General features: G+C 37.5%; 1 protein-coding gene and 1 pseudogene across 1 annotated transcript in view; both read right to left on the bottom strand.

The window, feature by feature from the left end:
* Positions 1-23,236, bottom strand: part of ACBD6 (acyl-CoA binding domain containing 6) — a 216,953-nt gene that overhangs the window by 38,908 nt on the left and 154,809 nt on the right. The gene's annotated exons all lie outside the window — the stretch shown is intronic.
* Positions 21,696-21,789, bottom strand: LOC112438351 (U6 spliceosomal RNA; annotated as a pseudogene).

Below are 23,236 nucleotides of genomic sequence, written 5' to 3'. Positions count from 1 at the left end.
TTAATAATATGAAGTTAAAACCAGGTACTGTGATTGCTCATCTGATTTTTGGTTCTTATGACAGTGCTCTTTTATGTGTAGTAATTTGTTAAAATTTGGTGTTCCTGCTGGGGGGACAATTGGTGGAGGGGCCTATTTGGCAATCTTGCTCCACATTCAGTTTATTCTTTAAACCAATTTAAAGACTAATTAATTTTAGTCTTTAATTTAACCTTTTTCCTTTTACTTAAACCCTTTAGAAGAATGTTCCCATTTATTTCCTACAGTGTGGAGTGCAATGTCAGACATGATAATACAATGAAGGTCTAAACAATGATGAACAGGATATTTAGCTTATAGTTACTAGATGCAAAATCACTACTATATTCTGTTTGATTTCTGGATTCTTTTTTCTTCCACATGTGCTCCTGAAGTTAAACAGATTATTTCTTTCCTCACATGTACTCTGCAGCAATTCTTTCTTATTTTTGATCATGTCTCCATTTTAGGAATATTTCCTTTAAGGACTGAGTTTTCTTGTATCTCCAAATTGTGTGCCTCATCAAATATAGTATGCTTTTATTCTACCAAATGAGGTGTTGACGAAAATATTAAATACATAGCTCAGGATTGGTACAAGGAAACTATCATTTATTTTATCTCTTTAACACTAAGCCACTGGTAACACTGCTGTTTCTTCTGCATAAAATTGTGTAGCCCCTGGTTTTTAACTGCTAAATACATTTTATCACACTGAATCAAGAGCCATATTCCTAGATTAAGATACATACATACGTACACACATATATGTATATATACATATATATGTATATTCCTGTACAGGTGTGTGTATATATATGTACACACACACACACACATACATACACACATATATATTCCAAGCTATTCTTACAGCTTGTATATATACAGGCAATGTATATATACACACATATATATTCCAAGTGGAAAATTCTCTTCAGTGTAACTGGATTTTTTTTTTTTTGACCATGATTCTGATGCTCTAATTCAATTCACACTTGATCTACCATCTCTACTAATGTCAGCTCTAAAGATACAAGAGTAATAACAAAGCTGCATAGAGGGGCTAGATTTTCCCATGATATGGCTAATGAGAAAATTTGGTTATATCCAGTAATTTACTTAAAATATAAATTTTATTTAAAAAACAGTGTTTCAAGTGAATGTATGATAAGTGAGGCACTCAAGCAAATTGGCTGTGAGAAATTCGAAGTAGTAATAAAAAATTTTGAGTTAGTAATATAGTTTTAGGTAAATTTTAATAGTATTTCTAAGCCTGGAATGTATTGTCTCTCCTTATGAGATCTGTGACTCTATAATAGATGATTATTCTGACAATTTAGAAGCTTGCAAATGCCTTTTATGATTATTTTTCTCTCTCTATATATATATGTTAAGCTTTCAGCTGCAGGTTCTAGGTATTTTCCTTTCTTTCCAGGAAACAATGTAGATACAGTAACATCTTATTTAACTGGCATCTTTATGGAATGAGGGAGTATATATCAGTAGATTTTTCAAATAATTGGATCATTAACATTTCAGCATCCAAAAATTAAAAACATCATCCCTGTAAACTTTTGCATATAATTATTTCTAACACATCTTACTTCTCATTACTCTATATGGAGAACATGGACAATGATTTAACCTTTTTCTGACGATTCGCAGTCAACATCACAAACTGATTATATCCCTCAATTTCTGGCACCAAGTAAATGTCTGGGAATATGATTGAACAAAAACATCATTTATTGTACACACTATAAAAGATGCCTTTACAGTGCACTAAGGTATATAAAGCTATTTGGTCTTTCACCAAATGGACCCAGACTACTTTTGCTTTTTGTTGAGTTTGATTTTTGTCTTTTTCTTTTTTAAGCAGCTTTTCCTCAGCCATAGGATATTCATTTATCCTTTATTATTATCAGTGTACCTGAACTCTTTAAAATTTTCTACCTCTCATCTGCTAAGGACTGGAAATCAGACAAGCAAGTTCCTCAAGCTGTGTCTAAAACTGGGAAACTGTCTCTGACTGATAGTCTGGGAATGGTCTCACAACATGATTTGTAGAAAGCTTTATTACAGATCTGTGTATTTTATGTTCATGTTGGTTTTATCTTGGTTTTAGGCTATATTCTTTTTTTAAACTTTTGGGGAGCACTTCTAAGCATAGACTATATTCTTAATCAGTGATTTTCAATTTTTTTTTAACATTCTATGGAAGCTTGTATTAAAATAGAATCTGGAATGACAAGTAAATAAAGCCAACATTAAAGTGGCACTGCTCTGGGTGGTGATCTGTAGCCTGTGCACACTTTGCCTTCTTGCCTCTCTACCAGTTGCCATCAGTGTCACCACAAATGGGTAACATGTCTTTGGACAAGTTAGAGGTAACTCTTTTTACTGGCTGTCTTTCTGTTTCCGGACATTTGTCTAATCCTCCACAAAATAATGGAACTAACTTCTTAATCAATAGTTACAAGATAACTTTCTGACCAGCCCACTCCTCAGTTTTCTTAAGTTTTCTCTATGAATAAAAAACAGAAAGTAACAGTATATATTCCAAAAAGCCGACAAAATACAGCAAAATACAAGGACTTGATTCTCTGGACGTCTTTCTCATTGGGTGTAAGCAATAATTAAGGATCAAAACTTCATTTGAAGGCTGGGCATGGTGGCTCATGACTCTAATTCCAGTACTTTGAGAGGCTGAGGTGGGAGAACTGCTTGAGTCTAGGAGTTTGAGATCAGCCTGGGCAACATAGGGAGACCTTGACTCTATAAGAATTTTTTTTTTTTTTTTAAAGCCAGGTGTGGTGGTGCATGCCTCTGGTCCCAGCTATTTGAGAGGCTGAGGTGGGAGGATCTCCTAAGCCCAGGAGACTGAGGCTGCGGTGAGCCATGATTATACCACTGCACTCCAGCCTGGGCAACAGAGTGACACTCTGTTTCAAAAACAAACAAACAAACAAACAAAAAAAACCAAACCAAAATCACAAAAAAAACCTTATTTGAAAAACCATACATCTGTGATCAAATATAAATGGGCATTTCAAACTCTTTCTCCACATGGGCTACAACAGTAAAAGCTAACTTAAATAGATGATATCCAAATTGATAAATAGCTACTGTAAACATGACAAGCAAACAACTAAAAGGAAAACAATCAAAGGCAGTATTACTGATTATTCATCCCTTTTAAGGCAACTGATCAAATGTACATCTACACAGATGTTCTTTAGAGCAAGTTTGCTTTGGGAACTGCAGCTAAAACAACTACATTTACTTTAACATCATATTAAAATTGCTGGAGAGAGAGGAATTGGAGTAAAATAGGTACAGTGTAAACAAGCAGTTGAAACTAAAGAATGGATAATATATGTGCTCTATCCACACGGTGGTCTTCTAATCATTCAGACTCACAAAACTACTGTTGGGTACAATTAGCATCAATTATTCAGAAATATTTCAGACAGAAACCATTCCAAATTTGCCATCAGGGTAGTGTCAGACTGGAGTCTTTGAGGTAATTCATGTGACAGCTTATCCAGCCACCCAGGAGGTTTCTTCTCTCCAGGAGATATAACTCAGATATTAGGGGAAGAGATCCATATCAGCAGATGTGGGGTCTATCTTGGCTTAGAAGCCCTGGTACTTCACAAGTGCCACAATATAACAGTAGCTTCTAGGGTCACACAAGGGGTATGCCAATTACAAGTAACTCAGGACATTCCAAAGTACAGTGTCCCCATCAGGTATTTATCATTCCTTTGCAGTTCTTCCCAGTCCAAATTAATTTACCAATCAAGGGGTCATTTTTGTTATAATGTTACTTAGTAATATAACTAACATCCTTAACCCCATCAGGTTACCAAATAACTTAGATAGCCATTTTAATCTAAAGCCAGATTTTCATTCAGCAGGGGAAAATGTAGTCAATATCCTAATATGGTATCAAACTTATATAATCAGAATTTCCATATCAAAGTTTAATTTGAAATACTTTGGGGATATCATAGGACTTTGCCAACTCTGTCTGTTCCACTTTGACTATAAGAATTTCTCCCACAGCACATGTTCCTTGTTCCTTTGTTATTTTCTTTTTACGTAAGTATACCTAAGTGAATTGGGCTACAATATATTTTGCTACATCTGATTGTTTAAACCAGGGGGATCTGATAGAATAATACTAAAACAATATAACAATGCTACAGCATATCTGGACAAAGAGATGCATGAGGATATTTAAGGAAATAGGGGACTTTGCAATTCCACTTCTGTAAATTTTTCCCCCAAGGAAAATTGTCCCAACCCCAAGACTTCATGTTAATAAATGGTATGTCATTTGGCTCTATTACCCAGCTGCTCAAGTCAAGAATTTGGGCTCCATCCTTGAATTCTACTTTCCTCATCCTCTATATTGAATCCACAAACAACTCCTACTAGAGAGTATATTCTAAAATATATGATGTCTAATTATCTATTTCTCTTTACCTCATTGTTACTACCTGTTATGAGTTTAATTGTGTCTCCCAAAAATATGTTAAAGTTCTAACTCCTTGTACCTCACAATGGGTACCTTATTTGGAAACACACAAGGAATGCCAAGAATTGCCAGCAAACACCAGAAGCCCAAAAAGGCAAAGGATTCTCCCCTACAGGTTTCAGAGGGAGAATGGCCCTGCTAACAATACATTTCTGTTGTTTTAAGCCACCTAGTTTGTGGCACTTTGTTACAGCTGTCCTAGGAAATTAATACCCCACATCAGTACAAACCTCCACCATTTCCTACCTAGACAAAGGCAGTAACTTCATATTTGTTCCCCTTCCCCACTACAATCTGTTCTTCAGACAGCAGTTAAAACAGGGGTCCCCAATCCCTGTTACCTGTCCGTGGCCTGTTAGGAACTGGGCTACACAACAGGAGGTGAGTGGCAGGCAAGTGAGCAAAGCTTCATCTGTATTTACAGTTGTTCCCCATCACTCACATTACCATCTGAGCTCTGCCTCTTGTCAGATCAGTGGCAGCATTAGATTCTCACAGGAATGCCAACCCTTACTGTGAACTGCACATATGAGGGATCTAAGTTGTATGCTCCTAATGAGAATCTAATGCCTGATGATCTGACAGTGCCTCCCATCACCCCTAGATGGGACCATCTAGTTGCAGGAAAACAAGCTCAGGGCTTCCATTGATTCTATATTATAGTGAGTTGTATAATTATCTCATAATATATTGCAATGTAATAATAATATAAAGTGCACAATAAATGTAATGCATTTGAATCATCCTGAAACCATCCCCCCGATGCCAGTCCATGGTAAAATTGTCTTCCACGAAACCTGTCCCTGGTGTCAAAAAGGTTGGGGACCACTGAGTTAGATAAATGACCTTTTCAAAAGTTGAGCCAGATTATGTCACTACCTTGCTTTTAAATCCTTCAACAGCTTCTTAATGTTTTTAGAATAAAGTTCAAAACTCTTACCATGGCCTAGAATAGCAGTTCTTAAAACATTTTGGTTTCAGGATCCCTTTATAGTAACTCTTTGGAGTTACTCTTCAGAATTACTGAGGACCTCAAAGAACTTTTGTTTATGTGGTTTAAATCTATCAATATTTACCATATTAGAAATTAATGCCAGTAAATTTAAAAACCATCATGTTACTACATATTTTACATATAACATAAAAACATGTTACATGTTTTACACTTAACATAAATTATACATAACATAATTTTAAAAATGAAAATATTTTTCCAGATTAAAAAAAAACACAATGAGAAGAGTGGTATCATTTTAGATTTTTGCAAATTTCTTTAATACCTGGTTAAACAGAAAATAATTGGATATGCATATCTAGTTCTGCATTCAATCTGTTGTGACAACACAAGTGATATAGCTTTTGAAATATGCTATTGCAGGCTCATGACAATGAGTATGAAAAAGGCAAATAATGTCTTGGAATTATAAAATAATTCTGACCTCATAGACCTGCTGCACTCAAAAAATTTCACTGAGTGAATAAATGATTCATAGATTTATGTAAATATTTATCTGCAAGGATGTTCATGGCTTAAATTCATTCATTCAAGAAATACTGACAGCTCCCAGTGTGAGCGACGCAGAAGACGGGTGATTTCTGCATTTCAACTGAGGTACCGGGGTCATCTCACTGGGGAGTCAGAAAGTGGGTGCAGGACAGTGAGTGCAGCGCACTGAGCGTGAGCCAAAGCAGGGCGAGGCATCGCCTCACCCGGGAAGCACAAGGGGTCAGGGAATTCCCTTTCCTAGTCAAAAGAAAGGGGTGACAGCCGGCATCTGGAAAATCGGGTCACTCCCACTCTAATACTGCACTTTTCCAATGGTCTTAGCAACCAGCACACCAGGAGATTATATCCCGCGCCTGGCTCAGAGGGTCCTATGCCCACGGAGCCTCGCTCATTGCTAGCACAGCAGTCTGAGATCAAACTGCAAGGCGGCAGTGAGGCTGGGGGAGGGGCGCCCGCCATTGCCGAGACTTGAGTAGGTAAACAAAGCGGCCAGGAAGCTCCAACTGGGTGGAGCCCACTGCAGCTCAAGGAGGCCTGCCTGCCTCTGTAGACTCCACCTCTGGGGGCAGGGCATAGTCAAACAAAAGGCAGCAGAAACCTCTGCAGACTTAAATGTCCCTGTCTGACAGCTTTGAAGAGAGTAGTGGTTCTCCCAGCACACAGCTGGAGATCTGAGAACGGACAGACTGCCTCCTCAAGTGGGTCCCTGACCCTCGAGTAGCCTAACTAGGAGGCACCCCCCAGCAGGGGCAGATTGACACCTCACACGGCCGGGTACTCCTCTGAGACAAAACTTCCAGAGGAACGATCAGGCAGCAACATTTGCTGTTCACCAATATCCACTGTTTTGCAGCCACCGCTGCTGATACCCAGGCAAACAGGGTCTGGAGTGGACCTCCAGTAAACTCCTACAGACCTGCAGCTGAAGGTCCTGACTGTTAGAAGGAAAACTAACAAACAGAAAGGACATCCACACCAAAACCCCATCTGTACGTCACCATCATCAAAGATCAAAGGTAGATAAAACCACAAAGATGGGGAAAAAACAGAGCAGAAAAACTGGAAACTCTAAAAATCAGAGCGCCTCTCCTCCTCCAAAGGAACGCAGCTCCTCACCGGCAATGGAAGAAAGCTGGACGGAGAATGACTTTGATGAGTTGAGAGAAGAAGTCTTCAGGCAATCAAACTACTTTGAGCTAAAGGAGGAAGTGTGAACCCATGGCAAAGAAGTTAAAAACCTTGAAAAAAAGTTAGACGAATGGCTAACTAGAATAACCAACGCACAGAAGTCCTTAAAGGACCTGATGGAGCTGAAAACCATGGCACGAGAACTACGTGACGAATGCACAAGCCTCAGTAGCCGATTCGATCAACTGGAAGAAAGGGTATCAGTGATAGAAGATCAAATGAATGAAATGAAGCGAGAAGAGAAGTTTAGAGAAAAAAGAATAAAAAGAAACAAACAAAGCCTCCAAGAAATATGGGACTACGTGAAAAGACCAAATCTACTTCTGATTGGTGTACCTGAAAGTGATGGGGAGAAGGGAACCAAGTTGGAAAACACTCTGCAGGATATTATCCAGGAGAACTTCCCCAAACTAGCAAGGCAGGCCAACATTCAAATTCAGGAAATACAGAGAACGCCACAAAGATACTCCTCGAGAAGAACAACCCCAAGACACATAATTGTCAGATTCACCAAAGTTGAAATGAAGGAAAAAATGTTAAGGGCGGCCAGAGAGAAAGGTCAGGTAACCCACAAAGGGAAGCCCGTCATACTAACAGCTGATCTCTCAGCAGAAACTCTACAAGCCAGGAGAGAGTGGGGGCCAATATTCAACATTCTTAAAGAAAAGAATTTTCAACCCAGAATTTCATATCCAGCCAAACTAAGCTTCATAAGTGAAGGAGAAATAAAATCCTTTACAGACAAGCAAATGCTGAGAGATTTTGTCACCACCAGGCCTGCCCTAAAAGAGCTCCTGAAGGAAGCACTAAACATGGAAAGGAACAACCGGTACCAGCCACTGCAAAAACATGCCAAATTGTAAAGACCATCGAGGCTATGAAGAAACTGCATCAACTAACGAGCAAAATAACCAGCTAACATCATAATGACAGGATCAAATTCACACATAACAATATTAACCTTAAATGTAAATGGGCTAAATGCTCCAATTAAAAGACACAGACTGGCAAATTGGGTAAAGAGTCAAGACCCATCAGTGTGCTGTATTCAGGAAACCCATCTCACATGCAGTGACACACATAAGCTCAAAATAAAGGGATGGAGGAAGATCTACCAAGCAAATGGAAAACAAAAAAAGGCAGGGGTTGCAATCCTAGTCTCTGATAAAACAGACTTTAAACCAACAAAGATCAAAAGAGACAAAGAAGGCCATTACATAATGGTAAAGGGATCCATTCAACAAGAAGAGCTAACTATCCTAAATATATATGCACCCAATAAGTGAGCACCCAGATTCATAAAGCAAGTCCTTAGAGACCTAGAAAGAGACTTAGACTCCCACACAATAATAATGGGAGACTTTAACACCCCACTGTCAACATTAGACAGATCCATGAGACAGAAAGTTAACAAGGATATCCAGGAATTGAACTCAGCTCTGCACCAAGAGGACCTAATAGACATCTACAGAACTCTCCACCCCAAATCAACAGAATATACATTCCTCTCAGCATCACACTGCACTTATTCCAAAACTGATCACATAGTTGGAAGTAAAGCACTCCTCAGCAAATGTAAAAGAACAGAAATTATAACAAACTGTCTCTCAGACCACAGTGCAATCAAACTAGAACTCAGGATTAAGAAACTCACTCAAAACCACTCAACTATGTGGAAACTGAACAATCTGCTCCTGAATGACTATTGGGTACATAACGAAATGAAGGCAGAAATAAAGATGTTCTTTGAAACCAATGAGAACAAAGACACAACATACCAGAATCTCTGGGACACATTCAAAGCAGTGTGTAGAGGGAAATTTATAGCACTAAATGCCCACGAGAGAAAGCAGGAAAAATCTAAAATTGACACCCTAACATCACAATTAAAAGAACTAGAGAAGCAAGAGCAAACACATTCAAAAGCTAGCAGAAGGCAAGAAATAACTAAGATCAGAGCAGAACTGAAGGAGATAGAGACACAAAAAACCCTCCAAAAAATCAATGAATCCATGAGCTGGTTTTTTGAAAAAAAAATTGATAGACTGCTAGCAAGACTAATAAAGAAGAAAAGAGAGAAGAATCAAATAGACGCAATAAAAAATGATAAAGGGGACATCACCACCAATCCCACAGAAATACAAACTACCATCAGAGAATACTATAAACACCTCTATGCAAATAAACTAGAAAATCTAGAAGAAATGGATAAATTTCTCGACACATACACCCTCCCAAGACTAAACCAGGAAGAAGTTGAATCTCTGAAGAGACCAGTAACAGGCTCTGAAATTGAGGCAAAAATTAATAGCTCACCAACCAAAAAAAGTCCAGGACCAGACATTCACAGCCGAATTCCACCAGAGGTACAAGGAGGAGCTGGTACCATTCCTTCTGAAACTATTCCAATCAATAGAAAAAGAGGGAATCCTCCCTAGCTCATTTTATGAGGCCAGCATCATCCCGCTACCAAAGCCTGGCAGAGACACAACAAAAAAAGAGAATTTTAGACCAATATCCCTGATGAACATCAATGCAAAAATCCTCAATAAAATACTGAAAAACCGAATCCAACAGCACATCAAAAAGCTTATCCACCATGATCAAGTGGGCTTCATCCCTGGGATGCAAGGCTGGTTCAACATACGCAAATCAATAAACATAACCCAGCATATAAACAGAACCAATGACAAAAACCACATGATTATCTCAATAGATGCAGAAAAGGCCTTTGACAAAATTCAACAGCCCTTCATGCTAAAAACTCTCAATAAATTAGGTATTGATGGGACATATCTCAAAATAATAAGAGCTATCTATGACAAACCCACAGCCAATATCATACTGAATGGGCAAAAACTGGAAGCATTCCCTTTGAAAATGGGCACAAGACAGGGATGCCCTCTCTCACCACTCCTATTCAACACAGTGTTGGAAGTTCTGGCCAGGGCAATCAGGCAGGAAAAGGAAATACAGGGTATTCAATTAGGAAAAGAGGAAATCAAATTGTCCCTGTTTGCAGATGACATGATTGTATATCTAGAAAACCCCATCGTCTCAGCCCAAAATCTCCTTAAGCTGATAAGCAACTTCAGCAAAGTCTCAGGGTACAAAATCAATGTGCAAAAATCACAAGCATTCTTATACACCAATAACAGACAAACAGAGAGCCAAATCATGAGTGAACTCCCATTCGCAATTGGTTCGAAGAGAATAAAATACCTAGGAATCCAACTTACAAGGGATGTGAAGGACGTCTTCAAGGAGAACTACAAACCACTGCTCAATCAAATAAAAGAGGATCCAAACAAATGGAAGAACAAGAGGATCCAAACAATGGAAGAACATCCAAACAAATGCTCATGGATAGGAAGAATCAATATCGTGAAAATGGCCATACTGCCCAAGGTAATTTATAGATTCAATGCCATCCCCATCAAGCTACCAATGCCTTTCTTCACAGAATTGGAAAAAACTACTTTAAAGTTCATATGGAACCAAAAAAAGAGCCCACATTGCCAAGTCAATCCTAAGACAAAAGAACAAAGCTGGAGGCATCACACTACCTGACTTCAAACTATACTACAAACAGTAACCAAAACAGCATGGTACTGGTATCAAAACAGAGATATGGACCAATGGAACAGAACAGAGCCCTCAGAAATAATGCCACACATCTACAACTATCTGATCTTTGACAAACCTGAGAAAAACAAGCAATGGGGAAAGGATTCCCTATTTAATAAATGGTGCTGGGAAAACTGGCTAGCCATATGTAGAAAGCTGAAACTGGATCCCTTCCTTACACCTTATACAAAAATTAATTCAAGATGGATTAAAGACTTAAATGTTAGACCTAAAACCATAAAAACCCTAGAAGAAAACCTAGGCAATACCATTCAGGACATAGGCATGGGCAAGGACTTCATGTCTAAAACACCAATGGCAATGGCAACAAAAGCCAAAATTGACAAATGGGATCTAATTAAAAACTAAAGAGCTTCTGCACAGCAAAAGAAACTACCATCAGAGTGAACAGGCAACCTACAGAATGGGAGAAAATGTTTGCAATCTACTCATCTGACAAAGGGTTAATATCCAGAATCTACAAAGAACTCAAACAAATTTATAAGAAAAAAACAAACAACCCCATCAAAAAGTGGGCAAAGGATATCAATAGACACTTCTCAAAAGAAGACATTTTTGCAGCCAAAAGACACATGAAAAGATGCTCATCATCACTGGCCATCAGAGAAATGCAAATCAAAACCACAATGAGATACCATCTCACACCAGTTAGAATGGCAATCATTAAAAAGTCAGGAAACAACAGGTGCTAGAGAGGATGTGGAGAAACAGGAACACTTTTACACTGTTGGTGGGACTGTAAACTAGCTCAACCATTGTGGAAGTCAGTGTGGCAATTCCTCAGGGATCTAGAACTAGAAATATCATTTGACCCAGCCATCCCATTACTGGGTATATACCCAAAGGAGTATAAATCATGCTGCTATAAAGACACATGCACACGTATGTTTACTGAGGCACTATTCACAATAGCAAAGACTTGGAACCAACCCAAATGTCCATCAATGACAGACTGGATTAAGAAAATGTGGCACATATACACCATGGAGTACTATGCAGCCATAAAAAATGATGAGTTCATGTCCTTCATCATGTTCATGGATGAAGCTGGAAACCGTCATTCTCAGCAAACTATCGCAAGGACAAAAAACCAAACACCGCATGTTCTCACTCATAGGTGGGAATTGAACAATGAGAATATTTGGACACAGGAAGGGGAACATCACACCCCGGGGCCTGTTGTAGGGTGGAAGGAGGAGGGAGGGATAGCGTTAGGAGATATACCTAATGTAAATGACGAGTTAATGGGTGCAGCACACCAACATGGCACATGTATACATATGTGACAAACCTGCACGTTGTGCACATGCACCCTAAAACTTAAAGTATAATTAAAAAAAGAAAAAAAGAAATACTTATTGAGTATCAACTACGTGTTAGGCACTGTTCTAAGGACAGCAAACAAGACAAAAATCTCGCCCTAATTGGGAGAGGGGGAACAGAAAACAAGCTAAGTAAAATATAGTATACTAGATGATGGTATGTGCTACAGAGAAAAATAAAGCAGGAAAGAAAGATACAGAATGCTGGGAGGTAGAGCAGATTGGATATCAACTTAAAATAAGGTAGGCAGAGTAGACCTTACTGAGACAACTAGGGGAGAAAAATGTGAAGATGGTAAGGGAATAAGCTGTCTAAATATCTGGGGGAAAAGCAATAGGAGGGAACAAGATGAGCAAGTGCAAAGACCCTGAAATGGTTATGTACCCAGCATGTCTGAGGAACTGAGAGGAGGCCAGTGTGTTACTGAAGCAATGAAAGGAAGTTAGATTAGTAATAGGAGATGAGGGGAGAGAGAGGTAATAAAGGGCCAGATGGCATAGGGCCTTGTAAGCCATTCTAAGGATTTTGGCTTTTATGTTTAATTCAGTGAGAGGCCACTGAAGGGTTGTGAGCAGAGGAATAGCTTGACTTCACTTATGGGTTAAGAGGATCACTCTGGCTGCTAGGTTGAAAATAGAAGGAGTGATCAACTGTGCCACATGCTGCTGATAGGTCAGGTATGGTAAAGACTAAGAAATAGTCACTGGATTTAGCAAAGTGGAAGTCACTGGTTTTCCTGATAAGAACAGGAAGAATGGTGGAAGTGAACATTTGAGATCAAGTGGGTTCAAGAGATTATGGGAATGAAGGAATTAGAGTATAAAGAACTCTTTCATGGGATTTTGTTGTAAAAAGGAGGAAAGAAATGGGGCATTACATAAATGGAAAAGGGGCTAGAAGATAGCAGTATAACTGTATCCTGATGGAAATCTACACAGAAGAGAGAGAAAACTGATAATACAAAAACAAAAGAACAAAAACAGGGGTGGGGGGTTTAAATATGGAGTAAGATCCTTGAGCAGGATGAGATATAGTACACAAGCAGAGGGGAGGGCCTTAACCAGAAGCCCAGATAGTTCATCCACACTAATACAAAGGAAAGTGAACTATAAAAGCACAGATGCAGGTAAGTCAGTAGATATGGTAGTGAGAATTTGCGGAAGTTCTTTTTTAATGGCTCCTGTTTCATCAGTTAAACGGGAAGGAAGGTCACCAGCACACAATGATGATGAGGATCGAGATATCTAAATTTTGAGGAGAGAAGAGAAAATATGAAAAAGTCATCTAACTGGTAGAGTTCATGGGATAAGGAAATGTAGTGTCACTGCTGAGATTAGTGGTTATAAACATGGAGTGAGCATGGTTGTGTATTTTTTTCCAGCCATATTTAGCTGCATGGGTGGAGGTTTGGAAGAGTAGAATTCATTTAAATATCTGCTTTCTGAAAGTCTACTATATACCAGGGACACAGCAATAAACAAGCCAAGTTACAGTCTTTGCCTTTATGGAGTTTACAACGTAGTTTACATATTGCAAAATAGAAACAACCTATATATCTTAACAGTGGAATGGCTACAAGTATAGTATACTGCAGGCATATTATACGATACTAGGTAGTCATAAGAAATTATGTTAAAAAGAATATGGATATGAGAAAATATTAATAATAAAGTAGGTTATAAAACTATGTACAGCATGGTCCCATTTTTGTTTTAAAATTGTATCTCTACCTACAGGAAAAAGATTTTAAAAGCATGAGAATGAAAACAGGGATTATCTTGAGGATATTATAGATGACAAAGATTTTCTTTTGTTTGCATTATCAGTTTTCCCTATTTTCTGTATAGGTTCCATCAGGATATAAATATGCTGCTATCTCTCCAAACCTTAACCATCCCTCTAATGCCCCATTTCTCTCCTCTTTACAGCAAAATTCATGAAAGCATTGTCTATACTCTAATTCCTCCTTCCCATTATCTCTTGAACCCACTTGAATCAGATGTTCACTTCCACTATTCTTCCTGTTATTGTCAGGAAAACCAATCACTTGTTTTTGTAAAAATTTATAAAATATATTATTACTTTGTAATAAGAAAAAGTTACAGTTAAAATTTATTTTTATGCTCTCTGTGGTCATGGTATTGTTGGTACACTCTCTGAATTGGAATACCATCTACACGCTTACAAACTTCTTCAGTGATTTAATTATTACTTAGCTGTTCCAAGGAAAAACTCATCAAACCGACTAAAATCATGGTTACTTATAAGTAGCTCTTTACAATTACAAGCATGATAGGCTTACCTACCACTTCCCAATCCATTTCTTGTTTGCTGTGTTCCTCAGATCGCCATGCCTAATTTGGAGCTTTTGTGTTCAGATGCTGTGGGCTGAAGTGTTCTACTGTTTAATGTGAAATGTTGAGATTTTTGATCTTTCAATTTAGGGAATGTCTACCTAGAAATCAATTAGAGCAAGGACATGAACATAAGAACCATGACTCCAATTACAGAATTGACTGGCAAGTGGGGAATAGAAAGACAGGAGGCCAACCAGACTGTCCTCTAATTAGATTATCTATTCTGCCTTCCAAGAGTAGTAGAGAAAAGGATCAGTCTTTAAAAAAGATATCAAGATTTTTCAACTCTGAATTGTTTGAATGCGTCTAAGCACTTTGATAAAGGATAGGTATTTGAGTGAAACAAAGAAAAGACAATTATCTTAAATTATTATCTAATCCAATTGTAGTGTTTAGGGACCCAAATGTAAGTTGTTCTTCTCTTACTCATTTTTTGTATGCCTAGCATACAATAGGCACTTACGAAATATTCAATCATGAACATAATTATTTGGAATGATTATGACTCACTAATATAAAGCCTGTTCAGCTTTAAATTATTATTAATAATTATCTTAAGTCTACTATAATACACTTACTATTATAATTATGATGCCTTAATAAACCACATCACCATGTCCCTATAAAATCTTTACTCTGTTAGTCTTCTTTGTGTGTTAAAATGGAATTGATATTAAAGCATGAGTATAAGCCCAAACATTTTTTCTCAATAATCTCAGAATAGAATATAGGAACCTAAACCTTAGTCTTTGCAGACATTCTGTTTTAAAATATATTACAAAGAATAAATGGAATTGAATGTCAAGAATGAATAAGTGAAAGCTTTTACTCATCTGGTTTACAACTTATATCAGCTAATTTTTCTAGATTTAAATTGATTGAATTTTTTTTATTGTTTCATTTCAAATGACCACACCAGAAAAGGTTGTTTGTCATGATTATTTATGTTTTTCCCTTCTGTTTATCTTAAAGGAAATGTTCAAATTTAATCAATATGAAGTTGTTACAAACAGCAGCAGAAACTATTCTAATGAATTAAAATAGGTTATACGTTTGAAATCTTTTTAATAGATGAAACATTAGGGTAAAATAAAAATACCCAACTGAATTAAAAATAAACAAAATTACATAATAGAGTTAAAATGTAAAAAAAATTCAAGCATGCTTAAAATTGAAGCTATGAAAGCATAAAAACACATAACCTAAATACTTCAAATATTTAAAAAATCTTATAAAAAAAGTTTATTCCACCTCCATATCCTGTTTCCAAATAAATATTAAAAACCTATAAGCAATATACATAACTGATAAAATAATATACAAAGTTTAAAGACTCAGATTCTCAAACAAGGAAAGGCAAAAAGTACCCATAATCCTCCTAAATGATTCTTTATCATACCTTTAAAATGGTAGAGAATCATGGAAGCTCCCTTCCATTTGGCCTGTTTTTCTCTGTTCTGACTTATAGGATTCTAAACTATCACCCAATACTTTGAGACTGGATTCAAAAACAGCTACTCCTCTTTATAAGTTTAAGCAGAACCTTCAGCCTTCACAATCCTTACTTAAAACTGTCTCCACGACCTCCTTCATCTTTTAACTGTATTATGTTTGTGTTCTTCTGCTCCTTTGAAGGTAAGGATCATGGTATAATTTAATTTTATAGACTATGATTTCTTTTATCCTTTGTATCTGCACAAAACTTTGCATATAGTAAAAGTAAGCATAAAAACAAAACAAAACAAAAACAAACAGGCCAGGTGTGGTGGTTCACGCCTGTAATCCAGCATTTTGGGTGGCCGAGGCAGGTGAATCGCTTGAGCCCAGGAGTTTGAGACCGGCCTGGGTGACAGAAAGACACCCTATCTCAAAAGAAAAATAAACGACTTGCAAGAAAAGTAAATATAGTTGGCTTTGATTTTTGGCATTTTCAAGTACCTGGAATAGGGCCCAGAGTAGGGAAAAAATGCTGATGAGGACCATATTAGACACATTGTGACCAGTTGGCTCTGTATAGAAGAATTCTTCTAGCTGGTCTGAGAAAGCAATGAAAGGCCTGTCTTTGCCTATGAAATATGAGATGCAACAGAGGAAAAAGAGACTGAACAGTTAAAAAACAGCAAAGAGTAAAGAGCATAAATGGGTAAGAGGCCAGCAGAGCCTAATGGTAATTAGAAGGAATGGGGTAGCAACAGTAGCAGGCAGCAGAAATTAGAAGCTATGACAGAGGTGGCAACTTGTAGACATTTTAGACCACAGAGAATAGCCAGCCATAAAGAGGACTGGGCTGCATGCCAACCAGTAGGTTTTAGCAATTGCAAGAGAGAAAGAGAAGCTTCAGCCTTATGTCTCACACCAGCTATAAATACCCATGGTATAGTAAAATGATTTAAGAAGGAAGTAATGAAGTATGGAATATATTTTTTAAAAAGTATTTTATAGAAAAACAGTTAAAAAATAAAAGGCAGAATGTAACTGTTCAGCTAACTGAAAAGAACGCTTATCTAGAATGTTTAACCTTCCACTGCTACAGAGTTGAGACTTCACTGCTGTAAAGAAAGAAAAAGGAGCAAACATTGACCGAATACCCATTGTGTGCTGGAAATTTTACAAACATCATTTCTTTTCATTCTCACAACAACCCTATTATGTAAACACTATTATTCCCACTTTCAAAATGAGTAAAATGATGCTCAGAGACATTATATAACTTGCCTAAGGTCCCAGGCCCTTCTAACAACACAATCCGTATTTTCTCAACTCTGCTACTAGAAAAGAGAAAGGAGAATCAACACAGATAATACAAATAAAAAGAAATGCAGTTAAAATTTTTTATTTTTTTCAGGTTAAAGACAATAGGTGGCCTAAGTTATGGTATCACATACAGCATGCTTGTGTAATTCCTATTACCAAAATCTCAAAACTGACATATCATCAGAGAGTGAATAATCTTACTCTTCAACACTATACACTCTTCTTTACCTCTGCATCAGTTGATTGCTATACTTTTTCAAGTTATACATATTTTGAGAAGCTGGAGCTTAGTCTCTATATTTGTATTAATTTACCGAGCTGGTCTAGCATTCAAAGTTAGGTAAATAAGAACAAAGCCAAACTCTTTGAAGGGTGTCTTGCTTACTGCATACTGTTTCTATAACACTATTCAGTAAAAACTCAATATACCTTAATCCACTCTATTCTAAATCCCTTGATGGTGAATGACCAGAAGTAAAAAAGAGAAATCCAGGAAATAATTATTTTCATTCATATTCTCATTCATCTTTCACTTTTACAGTGAAAATTTACATAGTCTGTTAGGCCCACAAAACAGTTCCTCCTCTACAGAAGGTGCTATGAAATAGGCACTTTGATTAGTTGTTAGGAGTATACATTAGTATAAATCATTTAGAAAATTAAAAGATTTATAAATCTTTTAGAAAAAACAAAATCATTTCCTTTCACTTAGCATTTCTAGAAAGGTATCCTAAAAATACTTCAAATATTTAAAAAACCTTATAAAAAAGTTTATTCCAGTATTATCCAGAATAGCAAGGAATTAGAAACAATCTAAGTGTCCAACAACACAGGGAAAGTTGAGTCGATTATTATGCAGCAATTTCAAATGGTGGTCATAAAACATTTATAACTTAGAACATCATTACAATATTATTAATGTAAAATGGAATTATAAAAAATGTTTTTATACTAAGATCTAAATCTAAACTATATAAAGCAAGCAAATAAACCAAAAAACACTGTATATTTAAAAATGTTTTAAAAACCTACCACAATGTAAACAGTATGTCTATGTGGTTTTTTTTTAACTTTTCTGTATATTCTGATATTTCTATTATGAACAAGTGCTATCTTTGTAATGAAAAATTTTAAAACCTTGAAATTTTAAAGTTACATTGTTTTACAATGTAGCAAAACCTAGCCTGTAGCAGCTCCCTGAAAACCAGCAGCAAGTGCTGGAGATCTGAAATTCTGAAGCTAAAATTTTAGCAATCCCATCCAGCTTGAGAGATATGGTAAACATACTGGATGAGGGATATAGGTAGCAAGTGTTGACAGGCTAGATCGGTTAGATCTAACAAGATGGAATTTAACAGACATAGAGAAAAGATCCCATACCAAAGACCAAGTAGTCACAAACTACATCGTGGAGTAATCTTAGGAGAAACATAAATAGAAGATTTAGGGGCTTTAGTAGAGTGTGAGCTCAGTGAATTTTGATGTAGCTACTCAAAAGCAAATTAAATTTTAGAAATATATTAACAGGTACATACTATTAGAATGAGGAAAGTGATAGTGCTTGTGGTAGGCAGAAATCCAAAGTAAGCCCCAATGACCCAGGCCCTTGTATAATTCCCTTGCCTTGAGTGACGGTGGCACCAGTGAATGTGATGGGAAACCACTTTCATGATGGAGGGCAGAGATGGAATGGAGAGAGCTGGCCTCAAAGAAACAAATAGCCATGTTGACCATTTTGTGAACTGCCTAAGGAGAGGGATGGTGTCTAGGAATGAGGGCCTCAAGTAACTAAGAGGACTGCAAACTCTAGATGAGAATGAAGACTTATGAAGCCTTGAGCAGAGGAACCAGATAAGCCATGCCATAATGTTTGACCCATGGAGACTGTGAGAAAACAAAAGTGTGTTAAGTTGCTAAATTTGTGGTAATTTATTATGCAGCAATAGAAAACTGATACAGGCTGGGCATGGTAGCTCATGCCTGTAATCCCAATACTTTGGGAGGCCAGGGCAGGAGAATCACTTGAGCCTGGGCAACATGGCAAGACCCCATCTACAAAAAATACAAAAATTAGCCAGGCATAGTGGTGTGCACCTGTAGTCCCAGCTACCTGGGAGGCTGAGGTGGGAGGATTGCTTGAGGCTAGGAGGTCGAGGCTGCAGTGAGCTGTGACCATGCCACTGCACTCCACCCGGGGTGATAGAGTGAGACCTTGTCTCAATAACAAAAAACAAAACAAAACAAAACAAAAATAATGAAAAACGAAAAAAATCCAAACCCAAACTAATACAGAGCTATTCTTTTCTAGGGTCAGATAATTCCTGCAGTGTTAGTAGTAAAGAGCTGTGGGTGAAAAGTACCTTGAAAGATATACATAAAGAGCCTGAAATAGGCTTTGGCTGGATGGTAAAGTAACTTTAAATCATGTCATGTTAGGAACGAAAGACGAAATATCTGAAAACAATAAAAGTGTTTGCTTCTATACGGCTACACATTTTAGAAGTAGGAAGAGTATGAGAAAATTATAGGGAGTCAAACACTTAATTTTTCAACAGAAAGTTTTTTTTTTTTTTTTTTTGAGACAGAGTCATGCTTTGTCGCCTAGGCTGGAGTAAAGTGGTGCGATCGTGGCTCACTGCAGCCTCCCCCTCCCGGGGGTTGAAGCAATTCTCCTGCCTCAGCCTCCCGAGTAGCAAGGATTAAAGGTGCCTGCCATCATGGCCAGCTAATTTAGTAGAAACAGGGTTTCACCATGTTGGCCCAGCTGGTAGAAAGATCTTTTCAAACTTAAAATGGCTACCTTAATGTTCCTTCAATTCCCTATCCTTGAAAATTTTCAAGCTTAGATGGACGACTGATAAGCAGGCACATATAAAGAGGTTCTAGGCCGGGTGCGGTGGCTCACGTCTGTAATCCCAGCACTTTGGGAGGCTGAGGCGGGTGGATCACGAGGTCGAGAGATCAAGACCATCCTGGCTAACATGGTGAAACCCCATCTCTACTAAAAATACAAAAAATTAGCCGGGCGTGGTGGCGGGCGCCTGTAGCTACTCGGGAGGCTGAGGCAGGAGAATGGCGTGAACCTGGGAGGCGGAGCTTGCAGTAAGCCGAGATTGCGCCACTGGGCGACACAGCGAGACCCTGTCTCAAAAAAAAAAAAGAGATTCTAAGCATTTCTAGATGGCCTGATTAATAATCTTGTCTCTCTCTTAGGCATTTCCATCTTTAAATACTGTATGTGTATAAAGAGGTACTTCTATTTACAGCATAAATATTTGCAGTGCCTAGTGTACTGTAGGCAGCCAATAAATATTTGTTGAATGAATAAATGCACAAAAGAAAAATATAATGAAAGAAAAAATGAGAATATTAATATCCTACGATCTAATTGCCTTTTAATGCTCCTTTTGGGCAAATTAAAAATAAAACCTTGATGGCAATGAAAGTAGCAGCGGCTATCTGTGGGAGAAAGAAGTATGTCTTTTTGTAGCAAATAAATCAATATAGAGAAGTGACAAGAGCTCTGGACTGTGAGTTTTAGTCTTGGCACTACCACTTTTGGTCCAAAAAATGAACGGAAATGATCAGTCCTGGGGTTCAGGCTGAGTTAGAAGGCATGTTGAGGCAGGAAGAAGTGTAGGATCAGGAGAACTGAGGAAATGGGAGCTATTAAGAGTATTAAGATCTAGAGAAGCTTCAGAATTTGAGGTTGTGACAGGAAGCAAGCTCAAAGATGTTAAGTGTTCAAGTAAGTTAAAATGGAGTATAAATGAATGTAGCCAGGGTTGAGGGGTTTTCACAGACCAAGGATTGGTAGGTGTTAGTATGAATGCTGAAGTGTCTGAATAAGGATAGCTTTAGATAGAATGGAGAAGTAAATTGGAAGCCTGCCCCTCCATTAATTAAAAATCCAGTCCAAAAAGCTATCAATTTTTAAACAGTCTAATTCATTTTTTTGATATACAAATGTTCCTTATTTCTTGTCTGCTATATTCCAGAGCCTTCTAAACCTTTATTTTCTACTTATTCAACTGCTTTTACGAAGAACTTATGACAAACTTATTAGGCAACATATCAACAAATAAAATCTAAATAAGCTTTCTTTTTGCTCTTATAATTTTTTTCTCTCAGGTTAATAGGACAAAATATCATTAGGAATCAAAAATATAACTGAATATTACCCTTTTCACTAAAAACGTTATTCACAGCATTTATAGGCGAAGGGGCAATTTTTTCCTGAGTTTTTTTAACCCATTTTAGGATGTTGCAAGAGCAGTATCACTTGTTTAATATAACTTTGTATCCTTTATTTAACTTAATTTTTCTTATAAAGTCAGCTTTTATTTACTTATAAAAAAAAATAGAATGCTTCACGAACTTGCATGTCAGGGGCCATGCTAATCTTCTCTGTATCGTTCCATTTTTTTAGTATAATAAAAAATATAAATAAAAATTTTTAATTTCTTTTTTTTTTTTTGGAAACGTCTCGCTCTGTCGCCCAGGCTGGCTCGCGGCGATCTCGGCTCACTGCAAGCCTCGCCTCCCAGGTTCACGCCATTCTCCTGCCTCAGCCTCCCGAGTAGCTGGGACTACAGGCACCCGCCACCACGCCTGGCTAATTTTTTGTATTTTTAGTAGAAATGGGGTTTCACCGTGTTAGCCAGGATGGTCTCAATCTCCTGACCTCGTGATCCGCCTGCCTCGGCCTCCCAAAATGCTGGGATTACAGGCGTGAGCCACTGTGCCCAGCCTTTTAATTTCTTTAGTATAAAAAACATAAATAAATTTTTTTTAGTATAATAAATTTTATGTGTTGCCAAAGCAACCACTAAAGTTAGCTTTTAAAAATGGATTTAATTTTTCCATTAAAGATGGGCTTTGTTAGAGTTGTATGACCTTGTTTATTAGTGGGCCTTTCTCTTTAATATTGTTTTATCCTGAAATAAATCACTTCCTATTCTTGTTAGCTTCTCTTTCTATCCTGCATAGAGTTTTTATTAATGTTTCAAATCCTCTTTGGTTTTTCCTCTAAATGTCACTGTAAAACTGATTTTTTTTCCTCACGTCTTGAAATCTTTAAGCTATCATAAAATCACGTAAATATTTTTTTTTCTATTTGTATTCTAATTTCCTCCTCCTAACAACTGCATAATTTTGATGTAATCAACCAGGCTACACAATAATAGTACAACTAAAGGTGTTTCAATCCTCTCCAGTGACCCCCCCCCTTTTTTTTTTTTGAGCAGAGTCTTGCTCTGTCGCCCAGGCTGGAGTACAGTGGTGCGATCATAGCTCACTGCAGCCTCGATCTCCTGGGCTCAAGCGATCTCCCTGCCTCAGCCTCCAAAGTAGCTGGGACTATAAATGCAGGCCATTATGCCTGGCTAAATATTTTTTACTTGTATTAATAGAAAAGATAAGGTCTCACTATGTTGCTCAGGCTGGTCTCCAACTTCTAAGCTCAAGCGATTCTTCCACCTTGGCCACCCAAAGTGCTTGGATTACAGGTGTGAGCCACCATGCCTGGCCGACTCCTAATTCTGATTTCTTCCCAGCATTTCACTCAATGTGTTAAGAGACCCTAGTTCAGGTATTTGAGAAATTGATCTATATTTTCTATTGTTGTTACCGAAACACAAATCCTTGGTCAATTCAACCCAATAACCAAAATTAATACAAGGGTATCTTCACTGGTATTCCTTCCTATTCCCTTTCTCCCTAGTAACAGTACACTGTTACTAATCACTCTAAAAAATTCCTTATACTTCTCATTTAAAACACACCCACACTCACCCAAATTCCTTACTCTGAGTATTTATGGCTTCCATAGTCTGCCCGAGCTGTTTCTGCTACCTATCCCTTTCCACACCTCAGCATCCTTCAAATATCACCTAG

Source organism: Pan paniscus, chromosome 1 (genome assembly GCF_029289425.2).
Source record: "Pan paniscus chromosome 1, NHGRI_mPanPan1-v2.0_pri, whole genome shotgun sequence".
Lineage (NCBI taxonomy): Eukaryota > Metazoa > Chordata > Mammalia > Primates > Hominidae > Pan > Pan paniscus.
Note: the sequence above shows the minus strand (reverse complement) of the source record. Positions and strands in the feature narration are given on the sequence as shown.